Consider the following 6,000-nt stretch of genomic DNA (forward strand, 5'->3'; position numbering starts at 1 on the left):
TGCTCTGGAACATTCCTTATACAACTTTGGACAATCAGACTTTGCTCATTTTAAAATGTCAGGGCTATGTATGCAGGCACAGATGTGTTTGGTTAAGCATAGTTTCTCTAAGAGAGTAAAGTGAAGTCCCATTTGAGAAACTGCAGTGATAAATGATTCTAGGTCAAGGAAAGTCATTATGTATTTGTTGTGTAAATACCTATCTATTATGGTCTATGAATCTGTGAATTACACCAGCACACATGAAGAAACTTTCTCCCTTCCCTTACATTGGTTTAGCAGAATACAAATGGGTCCTTCAAATCAATTAGGGCCCATTGTGTTAGAAGCTATTATGTAACTGAAAACATTTCCTTTAAGGAAACATGCATTACTTGCTTAAAATAAGCTGATATTCAAGAGTTCTCTGTCAGTACAAATGCCTTTTAGGATTGCCTCTATGCTTAAATGCTTAAATACATTGGGTTGTATACACATAAGTGATACTGAGGGTAGACCCCCTGAAATCAATACACTTAATTTAGTCATGTCCATTGATTTCAGTGGGCCTACTGTGAGCATGACTTAAGTGGCTATAATGCACTGTGTTTTAACCATCAAATAAGGAAGTGTCTTTTTGTCTTGATTTCTTGTACATAGTTGCTAAAGGTGCTTTTTTCCTTGGCACAGGACTGGACACTAGATGGCCTTTAATGGCTGGTGCCTATTGAGTGTTGGAAGCACCCTAAGCTGCTTGTGTGGGAGCTAGAGAGGAACACTTTAGGACAGGGATAGGGAACCTCTGACCCACAAGCCTAATTGCATAGTGGGGAGCATAATTGGGTCCACCAGGCCTTTCCATTTAGCTGATGAGGCCATTTTGACCAACCCACACCTACCTGCCCAACATATGCTTGCTCTGATATGGTGTCAGGTGTGGGACCGATAAAGACATGGCTTGGCCAAAGGGGGTCTGCAGGCACCACCCGCAAAGCCCTGTGCATGGTGCTCTGCAAGCACTGACAGTCACTTGATTGTCAGGGCTTGCAAAGGGCAATGCAAGGCCCAATTATCAGTGGACTGAATAGCTGCATGTGTGATTTTTGCAAGCCCTGATGATCAGCTGATTGTCTATGCTGGCAAAAGCAGGTCACCTGATGCCATTATAACATCAGGTTATTGACAAATGTGAGCCCTGCCCATCTGTCAAACTTGGACATGGGGGGGGGAAGAGGATCTGGCCCACTGGCTGGACCCAGGTCCCCGACCCTACTTTAGGAGTTGGAAGGTAACTGACAAAGGAGTCGGAAGCCTGGGTTTTTGCAGTGGGCTGTGTCCTTTTGAGGAAACTGATGTGGCTTAAACATTAATTCAGTGTGAGTGCTTGCCTGCTTCCACTCCTCAATTTGCATTATTGTAAATAAGAATATTGCAAAAACACCTCTAAGTCCCAGTAACTTTTCTTCACAATGGACCTGATCCTTTTCAAAGGCTGCCACAGAACCTCCTACCACTCAGGAAAGTAGGAGGCATAAAAATATAGTTTTTGAAAAGTATATTGAAATGCATGCTTCAGGCTTTCTTGGATGTCCAATGCTATCGGGTTTATATTTTCATTAAATGACAAGGACTCTTATATGATGTAAAGTTCCTACTGCCCCCAGGTGAATGGAATAAATAATGAAATCTCTATACCCCAAAGGATTCAACCTTTAGAGTGCCATAACACGGCAGACTGATTGATCTGCAAAGGAGTCATATTTGTATCTTGGCCCAGTTATATCTTGACTTGCGCCCATCAAGAATAGGAGAGGAACATCAGTAGCCCAAGGGGCAGGGCTTGTCCTGCCATGAGCCAAGATGAGCCCTTTGCCTCAGGCAGCAAATTGGGATGAGTGGTGGAATGCTCTGCTGCTGCTATCCACTGCCACTTATCTCCCCAAAGAGAAGGTAACTGAAAGCCTTTCTCTTGCACTGAAGTGTGTTTTGCTATGGCCGCTGGCCGCCAAACATTAATACATGAAAAAGGCTTTTAGCATCTGATAGCCAATGCCTAGGAATTCCAACACTTTGCTGCTCCTTGGCAATGGCTGCCGCCATCTCAGATCTCACCCTAGTGCTTGCTCTCTGAGGAAGGACCGGGAGAAGCATTGTGGGCCAAGAACTGCAATGGCACGGGATTCAGATGTAGAGCTGACACCATTGTCAATTTGTCATGGCAGGAAAAACTGCTGAAAGGCACTCCTGCGGTTGTCTGGGCCAGCAGCAGCAGCTGCAGGTGAACTGCTGCACTGCTTCAGATGGTGGCAGTGTAGGCCCCTCACCAAGGGCAGGTGGGGCACTGCCTACCTACCCTAAAGCCCCAAATGCATAGCCCAGTCCCATCTCTGCTCCTTACATTCATATTCAATATATTACCTCATATTTAGATACACTCTGGACTTGTTTCTGTCCATCTGTTGTTCTGGCCAATCATCTTTGGATAGCACAGCCAATCACAATCATTGCTATGGTTCCACCTGTCTCCAGGGGTAATAATAATAAATTCTAAGTAGGACTGGCATAGGGTCCCTCAGCACCTCCATTTTGATTTTATTTCCCACAGAATCTATCAGGAGTCCCTCAGAAATGCATTGGATGTTCCACAGCATCAGGGCAGGACTATGAAGAGCCTCCCCAATGCTCACAGGCATGCATTTAAATTTGAGCTAATCAGATGCATGCACTTGCAAATTGAGTTCCTTTCCCTTCCTTTTGCAAGCACCACCTTGAAAGGAGTAGTAGTGAATGAACCCAAGAAGCATGTTTAGCTGGCATGGGTGCCAGGGCAGAAATTTCATAGGCTGGACTAGACCCTATTTATAGCAGAGAGAAGAGCCGGCCAAGGAGATTCTTGGAGGCAAACAGCCCCTAACAATGTTTGTCTGGCATCGTAATGGGGGGTTGGGAATCTGGTTTCTTCATGGGCTGGGCTGGGCTCTATTTATTGTAGGAGGGAGAGATGGGGAAAGAAATGTTTGATGGCAAACTGCCTTTAAAAAATGTTTGGCTGGCATCATAAGGTGGTAGTGGTGAGAATTTGGTTTCTTCATGGGCCAGGCCAGGACTTTTTATTGTCAGTGTGGGGGAAACAGGATATTCTTGATGCAAATTGCCTCTTAAAATGTTTGGCTGGCATCATGGGATGGGGGAGAGTTTGGTTTCTTCATGGGCTGGACCGAGACTGGAGTTTTTCATATTGTCAGGGTGGGAGGGAGAGGAGACTCGTGGTGGCAAATTGCTGCAAGAATGGACTGGGGTGGACTGGACTTTTAACATTTTTAGTTCTTTAAAGTATCTGAATATTTGATATGGGCTTATGCAACATAATTAACTCCCATTAGCGATAAGAGCAAGAACTTATTATAATTATTTCAATTAAAACATTAGCAGTACTTTCAAGAGGACCAGATGTTTACTTTCTTTCTGAGCGCAGGACTGTCTTTCGTGATGGGGCATGGAGGTGTGGAAGAGAGCCGGAAAGTAGTTGAAAACATAGACATCCAGGCAATCCAGTTAACAGGGCATGTGCAGGGTTGTTGCACATTTCTAGCCCCAATTTCACTTTGAGTAAGGAGGTAGGACCTGTGTGGATGTGGTTGATCAAAAGGAGAAGGAATTTTGAGTTGAGCAAATCCCTGCTTTTATAAAAACAAGAAACTTAAGAGATACCTTGTGTTAGTGTCTTGAGTCCCTGCACCAGTGGAATCCTGGAATAATTTGTGGAACTTCCTGCTATGGTATTTACTACCCTGGGCTCCTGCTGGGAGGAAGGGCGGGATATAAATCAAATAATAAATAAATAATAAATAAAATAAATATTTAGAACTAGTCATATGGCATGAAAGACTCCTTTTTCTAACATTTTGGCTTCTTGATTTTCCCACCTGCCACATCTTTTCTCTGAGCAATAGGAGTTTACTGTTTACAGGATTGGTTTTATTTTTTTTAAAAGAAACTCCTGAAATCTTTAGCCAGTGACTATTATCCATTATACTTTAATTCACTCCTCTGGGTCAGGGAGGTTCTTTCTGCATACCAGGGAATAAGCCAGGCATAGCTTAAATAAAACATAATATTCCAGAATGTAATATTTGCTGTGACACATTGTCTCACATATATAATAAATATACCAAGGAGGAGGAATAATTTAGCTGTAGTAACTAACATAATCCTATTTATTTTTCTTAAGTAAGTAACCCTCTACTGTGTACTGTGGAGTTTACTCATGAGAGCAAGCATAGGACTAAAGCCTTTTGTAGTGCCTCCTAAATGTGAGTTTCCAGCAACTTACTTGCTTTGTGCATGTGTGTTTTTAAACAGGATTGGGAGAGCACTGCTGAATGAGCAGAGACCTAGTTTTCTGTTCACTACTGAGGAGGTACAACTTAGCTGTGCGCATACTCATGACAGCGAGCATAGGATTAAAGTTCTGTTAGGTGCTCAGTATTGTTAGTACTGCAGTTTTTAAGGACCCACTGTTTCTTTGCAAAGGAGAAGATAGGGAAAGAACCAGAATGGGTGGAGGCCACACAATTTTTCTCCCACCTGAGAAGCTACTGTAACAGCAGGGACCCCTTCTGAACCAAAGTAAGACACTTTACAGTTTAGTTAGGTGCTATTTGTAAAACTGCAATGCTTAAGTGTCCACAGTATGTTTGCAAGGGAGAAGGATGCGGGGGAAAAGCAGTTGGCTGTGACCTCATTGGCCACACACCCATAGCAGCCCCACTAAGTCTAGTAAGCACCAGCCACCACTGGATGGGGGGGAGGAGAGAGAAAGATGAGGAAGCCCGGGCAGTGGGAATCTTCTGCAGGTGGCAAACAGGTCTTCAGCCAGCCCTGTCAAGGCATCCTTTATTATCATGGCCCTCAAATGAGTGGACGTATCACCAACCAGCCCTCCTGAAAAGACCAGTAATGGAACTGACGGCAATGTCTGAGTAAAGAGCGGAGTTAACAAATGTTTCTCTTCATCTCTTGATCACACCTTGTAGGAAATATTTTTCCTCGTGTTGTTTTTAAATGCTCCAAATCATCAACATTTTCTAAAAACAAACAGCGGACATTATCCAGGCAGATATAAGCACTGACAAACCACACTGATTTCATTGGGCGAGAGCACAGCTCATGCTGTTTAACTTCCCCACTGAAATCAATGGGACCTACAGGCGTTTAAAAGCTTCAGCTGAGTTGCACAGGACATAGGCACAAAAGTGGCCTTGCAAAAAGTGTTGACAGGCTGGCTGCAAAAAAGAAAATGGTGATGTGGAGGGGGGGGGGAAGATGGCTTTTTCTTTTAGATTCCTGAAGGAAGGAAAACATTGACTCCCGAAAACTAGACCCCCAAATGTCCCAATCGTGCTGAAAACGCCACCTGCATAATTGGCCCCAAGCTTTTGGAGATAATAAAATCCAATTTACCTGTCAAAAAAGTAGGGCTGAATAGGTCGCAGCCAAATGGATTGGGGAATGGAGAGCCACTAGCTGCCTCTGAGCCCGTTTCTTTTCACTCTCCTCTCCTCTCCCCAGGCCGCCCTTTTCTCGCAGAGCAGAGAGGAGGAAAAGTTGGAACAATCTGCTAAAGAGGCACAATGTTCTTTGCACAGTTAGCCCACTAATTACTATTAAGCTCTAGTTCCCTTTTGTGTTCCAATGGGGAGCCTTCAATGAGAGGCCTGCCTCTTGTGCCTTTCATGAGGTTGGCCTAACCCTTGAATAGCAGACTTCTCCCCCACTTCTTTTCCCATATTTGGTGTCCTCCCCCTCATTCTTTCCTCCCTCCATTTTCTTCAGATGCCTCTTTCCTCCCCTCCTCCTTTCTTTACTTTTCTAGTAGCTTTTTTTAAATTATTTTTTTGGTCCGTGTTGTGTAAGGCCCTAAATGAATCTTGACTGCCCCCACGGCCGACTGGAGAAGCACAAAAGCAGCCCATTCCCCCAGCTACAGCGCCATTGTACACCCTAACAATGCACTAATTG

This window comes from Rhineura floridana, chromosome 2 (assembly GCF_030035675.1).
Source record: "Rhineura floridana isolate rRhiFlo1 chromosome 2, rRhiFlo1.hap2, whole genome shotgun sequence".
NCBI classification, from domain to species: Eukaryota; Metazoa; Chordata; class Lepidosauria; order Squamata; family Rhineuridae; genus Rhineura; species Rhineura floridana.